Genomic DNA, 6,505 nt, shown 5'->3' with positions numbered 1-6,505 from the left:
AGTATTTCCACCACGCACAGTATTTTACTTTTGTTTTAACTTCTTTTAGATATTTGAAGAGTGAAACTTTCAGACAGTTTCCAGTCTTTTAAGAACAATTGCATTTATTTAGTGCTATTAGCACAGGAAAATTTCCCATGGTACTTCACGGAGGTGGAGGGTTGCCAACCCTCCCAGCTCACCTGGGGTTCCCCCAAATGGGGCTTGATCTTAGCAAAGTACTTGTCCCAACACTTCCCTCCATTAAGTCACTGCCTACCACTCATAGAAGGTCTGACTTGAGGGCCATCCCCTGGCACTGCAAAGAGCCAACATGCAGAGGTGACAGGATTCAGGGATGTGGATAGAGACAGGAGTCTAGTTGGGATTGATGGAGGCGGAGCAGTGAGAATTGCAGTATGAGGATGAACATGATCTAAGTGACAGGGTACTCAGGCTCGGGGGACGAAGAGTCAGGTACTGGGGCATGGGGCAGACTGGGGTTCCAAGGATATAGGGGGATGGGGAGATAGAGATTGGGTCTTGGAGAGCAAGGCATGGAAGCTTGGAGGAAAGGGAGACTAGGCAACCTCTTTTTGGGTAATACGGGGTAGACACTTTGACTGATGGGGCGGGTCAGGGGATTGGTGCTCGGGTGGAGGGCAGGGGAGAAGAGAGGGAGACTGAGGAACGGGGGGGGGCACTTCCTGTACAGCTGTGAGCACAATTACAACAATGTGATGAGTGGGAGAGACAGTGAGAGAAGAGCAGCCAGTAAACATGTGAGTGAAATCAGGGGACTTTACTGTGGGTAAATAGTGAAAGATTGTTTCCAATGGGCGTGAATGGGGAACAAAGGGATCGAGACCAAGCATTCTCACTTGAACATTCAAGCGGGAAGAGATTCAGAAGGTTTTTGAACAGAGGGCTTTGGGACCATTGATATGATGCAGCAGATGATGTGTGCCAGGCGGATCGAATCCATGAGGGAAACTCGATCTGCAATCACAACAGTTTTGCTATTTGTATTTATTTCAAGATGCCTGCCCTGAATTCAGTAGTAACAAGTCCACCAAGACTTGAGATTTTTTAGAAAACCAAATTAAACATTTATTAACAAAAGATTTCAAGCACATACCTAGATCTACAAATTACTACTATAATAACTCCTAAAACCCCTAATTAATCTGGCTAGCAGTTACATCCTCATTAAGGCAATGTTAAAGAAATATATTTAAACATATCCAGGCAAGTCAATACAATACTCTGGACAGTAGAATTCAAAGTGCCTTTTCCCAGCTTCGGTTTCTGTAGACAGCAGCTTAATGCATAAATACTGGAGGCTTTTCACACTTCTGGTAGATCTTAAAATGCCTTCTTTTCCTGACACATAGCCTCTTCTCCTTTATACATAGTTCTCCCTTTAATGTAAATTCCATTGTTCCCATATGTCTTTGGAACTTTACCTTTCTCATAATATAAATCATTGCATGGTGCTAATATTATCAGTAACCTTTGGGAAAAATAAACACACTGCTTGGCCTAGCTTCTCTGGCTAGGTGTAACATCCTACCATCGCTTTGAAATTCAAACTACCCTGGTTTATATAAAAATGCAAATTCTCTTCACCTCACATTCTAAATCTTCAACCATGTTTACGTATTTAGCATTTTAAACCTAGCTTCTTTTGATGAGTCAAAGCCTCCAGACCAGCTGGCACAAATTCAATTAAATCACACACACACACGCACACACACACATACACGGAAACTATCCAAATCCCACAATTAACCTACTTTTACAATAAATCATGATAATATTATACTTTCAATTATTATACTTTCGTAATAGCATGAAATATTTCACGACAAATGACTGTCGAGACAGAGACCTGGACATTATTCAAAAGGAAATTGGATAAGTATAGAAAAAGGGGGGAATATAAAGGGATCTTGAGGAAATGAGGTTACAAAAGTGAACACTAGTAATGGGACAGGCACTGAGTCTACAATGCCTCTTCCTATAGTTTCTTTAATTCAATGAAATATTTTGTTTATATAGCCTAAGTTCAGGAAGTGATTTAGAAACGTTGGTTCTGAGCTGCATTTAGGATGATGTGGCATGTGCAAAGTGCCTAAACACAGCACATAGTGCCCTTTGTGTAATCTCTCAGATTGTTTTTTTTTTAATTCATTCATAGGATATGGGCTTCGCTGGCTGGGCCAGCATTTATTGCCCATCCCTAATTTCCCTTGAGAAGGTGGTGGTGAACTGCCTTCTTGAATCACTGCTGTCCTTGTGGTGTAGGTACAACCACAGTGCTGTTAGGAAGGGAGTTCCAGGATTTTAACCCAGCGACTGTGAAGGAATGGCAATATATTTCCAGGTCAGGATGGTGAGTGACTTGGAGGGGAACTTCCAGGTGCTGGTGTTCCCACCTATCTGCTGCTCTTGTCCTTCTAGATGATAGCGGTCATGGGTTTGGAAGGTGCTGTCGAAGGAGCCTTGGAGAATTTCTGCGATGCATCTTGTAGATGGTACATGCTGCTGCTACTGTGCGCTGGTGGTGGAGGGAGTGAATATTTGTGGATGTGGTGCCAATCAAGTGTCTTGGACGGTATCAAGCTCCTTGACTGTTGTGGGAGCTGCACTCATCCAGGCAAGTGGGGAGTATTCCATCACACTCCTGACTTGTGCCTTGTTGATGGTGGACAGGCTTTGGGGAATCAGGAGGTGGGTTACTCGTTGCATGATTCCTGGCATCTGACCTGCTCTTGTAGCCACAGTATTTATATGGCTAGTCCAGTTCGCTTTCTGGTCAATGGTAACCCCCAGGAAGTTGCTAGTGGGGGATTCTGTGATGGTAATGCCATTGAACATCAAGGGCGATGGTTGGATTCTCTCTTGTTGGAGATGATCATTGCCTGGCACTTGTGTGGCACGAATGTTACTTGCCACTTGTCAGCCCAAGCCTGGATATTGTCCAGGTCTTGCTGCATTTGGACATGGACTGCTTTGGTATCTGAGGAGTCACGAATGGTGCGGACCATTGTGCAATCATCAGCAAGGATCCCCTATTCTGACCTTATGAAGGTTACTGATGAAGCAGCTGAAGATGGTTGGGCCTAGGACACTACCCTGAGGAACCCCTGCAGTGATGTCCTGGAGCTGAGATGACTGACCTCCAACAACCACACCATTTTCTTTTGTGCTAGGTATGACGCCAACCAGTAGAGAGTTTTCCTCCTGATTCCCATTGACTCCAGTTTTGCCAGGGCTCCTTGATGCCACACTCTGTCAAGTGCTGCCTTGATGCCAAGGGCAGTCACCCTCACCACACCTCGGGAGTTCAGCTCTTTTGTCCATGTTTGAACCAAGGCTGTAATGAGGACAGGAGCTGAGTGGCCCTGGTGGAACCCAAACTGGGCGTCAGTGAGCAGGTTATTGCGAATAAGTGCTGCTTTATAGCACTGTTGATGACCCCTTCCACTACTCTACTGATGATCGCAAGTAGACTGATGGGGCGATAATTGGCTGGGTTGGATTTATCCTGCTTTTTGTGTACAGGCCATACCTGGCAATTTTCCACATAGCTTGGTAGTGTTGTAGCTGTACTGGAACAGCTTGGCTAAGAGCATGGCAAGTTCTGGAGCAAAAGTCTTCAGTACTATTGCTGAAATGTTGTCAGGGCCCATGGCCTTTGCAGTATCCAGTGCCTTCAGCCATTTCTTGATATTACGTGGAGTGAATTGAATTGGCTCAAGACTGGCATCTGTGATGCTGGGGACCTCCAGAGGAGGCCAAGATGGATCATTCAATCAGCACTTCTGGCTGAAGATTGTAGCAAATGCTTCAGCCTTATCTTTTGCACTAATGTGTTGGGCTCCTCCATCATTAAGGATGGGGATATTTGTGGAGCCTCTTCTTCCAGTGAGTTATTTAATTGTCCACTACCATTCAGGACTGGATGTGGCAGGACTGCAGAGCTTAGATCTGATCCGTTGGTTGTGGGATCACTTAGCCCTATCTATCACACTGCTTTTGCTGTTTGGCACACAAGTAGTCCTGTGTTATAACTTAACCAGGCTGACACTTCATTTTTAGGTATGCCTGATGTTGCTCCTGGCATGCCCTCCTGCACTCTTCATTGAACCAGGGTTGATCCCCTGGCTTGATGGTAATGGTAGAGTAGGGGATATGCCAGGCCATGACTTTACAGATTGTGTTCCTGTTCAATTCTGCTGCTACTGATGGCCCACAGCGCCTCATGGATGTCCAGTTGCTAGATCTGTTCGAAATCTATCCCATTTAGCACGGTAGTAGTGCCACACAACACAATGGAGGGTATCATCAATATGAAAGCGGGACTGCGTCTCCTCTGTGTGGTGGTCATTCCTACCAATACTGTCATGGACAGATGCATCTGCAGCAGGCAGGTTGGTGAGGATGAAGTCAAGTATATTTTCCCCTCTTGTTGGTTCCCTCACCACCTGCCGCAGACCCAGTCTAGCATCTATGTCCTTTAGGACTCAGCCAGCTCGATCAATAGTGGTGCTACCAAGCCACTCTTGGTAATGGACATTGAAGTCCCCCACCCAGAGTACATTCTGCGCCCTTGCCACCCTCAGTGCTTCCTCCAAGCGGTGTTCGACATGGATGTGCACTGATTCATGAGGGAGGGCGGTACATAGTAATCATCATCAGGTTTCCTTGCCCATATTTGACCTGAGACTTCATGGTCCGGAGTTGGTGTTGAGGACTCCCAGGACAACTCCCTCCTGACTGTATACCACTGTGCCACCACCCCTGCTGGACCTGTCTTGCTGGTGAGACAGGGCATACCCAGGGATGGTAATAGTGGTGTCTGGGACATTATCTGTAAGGTATGATTCCGTGAGGATAACTATGTCAGGCTATTGCTTGACTAGTCTGTGGGATAGCTCTCCTAATTTTGGCACTAGCCCTCACGTTAGTAAGGAGGATTTTGCAAGGTCGACAGGGCCGAGATTGCCGTTGTTGTTTCCGGTGTCTAGGTCGATCCGTCCAGTTTCATTCCTTTTTTGTGACTTGTAGCGGTTTTGTTACAACTGATTAACTTGCTAAGCCATTTCAGGGGGCATTTAAGAGTCAACCACATTGCTGTGGGTCTGGAGTCACGTGGAGGCCAGACCCAGTAAGGACAGCAGATTTCCTTCCCTAAAGGACATTAGTGAACCAGATGGGTTTTTACAACAAATCGACAATGGTTCCATGGTCATCATTAGACTCTTAATTCCAGATTTTTATTGAATTCAAATTCCACCATCTGCCATGGTGGGGTTTAAACCCGAGTTCCAAGAGCATTACCCTGGGTCTCTGGATTACTGGTCTAGTGACAATACCACTACACCATTGGCTCCCCACCAATGCTGGACAGCATTAAGTCTTGAGGTGATAAATACTAAATGACATTCGCACCATTCAAGGATCAGGCAATGACTATCTCCAACATAAGGGAGGTTATCCACCTCCCCTTGACATTCAATGGTATTAGCATACTCAAATCCCCCACTATCAGCATCCTGGCAGTTAGCATTGATCATAAACTTAACTGGACCAGCAACATAAATGCTGTGGCTATAAGTCAGAGGTTTGGTATTCAGCAGCAACTCACCTACTGTCTCATCAAAGTCTTTTCACCATGTGCAAGCCACAAGCCAGAAGTGTGATGGAACACAATCCACTTACCTGGGTGAGTGCAGCTCCAACAATACCCAACAAGTTCACCAACTGGGATGAATTGACCTGTTTGAATGTTACCCCATTATCATAAACATTCACTCTCTCAGAAATTAGCTGCAGCATGTACCAACAAGATACACTGCAGCAACTCAGAAAGGCTTCTTCAACAGCACCTCCCAAACCTGAGACTTCTGATACCTAGGACAAGGACAGTGCATTGGAACACCACCTCTAACTTCCTCTCAAGTCACACACCATCCTAAGCTGGACATTCCTTCATCATCACTTGGTAAAAATCCTGGAACTCCCTACCTAATGGTTCTGCGGCAGCATCTTCACCACGTAGGCTGCAGCTGTTCAAGAAGCTCACTATCATCTGCTCAACTAGGAATAGGCAACAAATGCTGGCCTTGCCACCAATGCCCACATCCTGAGAATGAATAAAAACACTGGTGTTGGACAAGCACAAGATGAGCTTCACCTTTGCTGTGAAAGGACCCCAGATGCCTAAATCCAGCTGATTAGAAAGTGAGGTCAGCAACCCAGATTCTCAACACGGTGAGCCTTTGATCTCAGCCTTGCTGTCGCAAAAGCCAGTGCCCAGAGGTGAAATGGGAAGCAGATTGTAATAACAACGTTTAAGTGCTCAATTTCTGCCAGTATATTTGTGTATTGAGCAAAATAACAAAAATTGAAGAATTGTGTTGATGTTGGACATGGCAAGTACATCTTGAGAAATAGGAATTAATCTATTTTGTTTAATTAGTTTGAAAATGTAATTGTACTGCACCATTAAAACAGATTC

Source organism: Cetorhinus maximus, chromosome 19 (genome assembly GCF_964194155.1).
Source record: "Cetorhinus maximus chromosome 19, sCetMax3.hap1.1, whole genome shotgun sequence".
In the NCBI taxonomy this organism is placed as follows: Eukaryota; Metazoa; Chordata; class Chondrichthyes; order Lamniformes; family Cetorhinidae; genus Cetorhinus; species Cetorhinus maximus.
Note: the sequence above shows the minus strand (reverse complement) of the source record.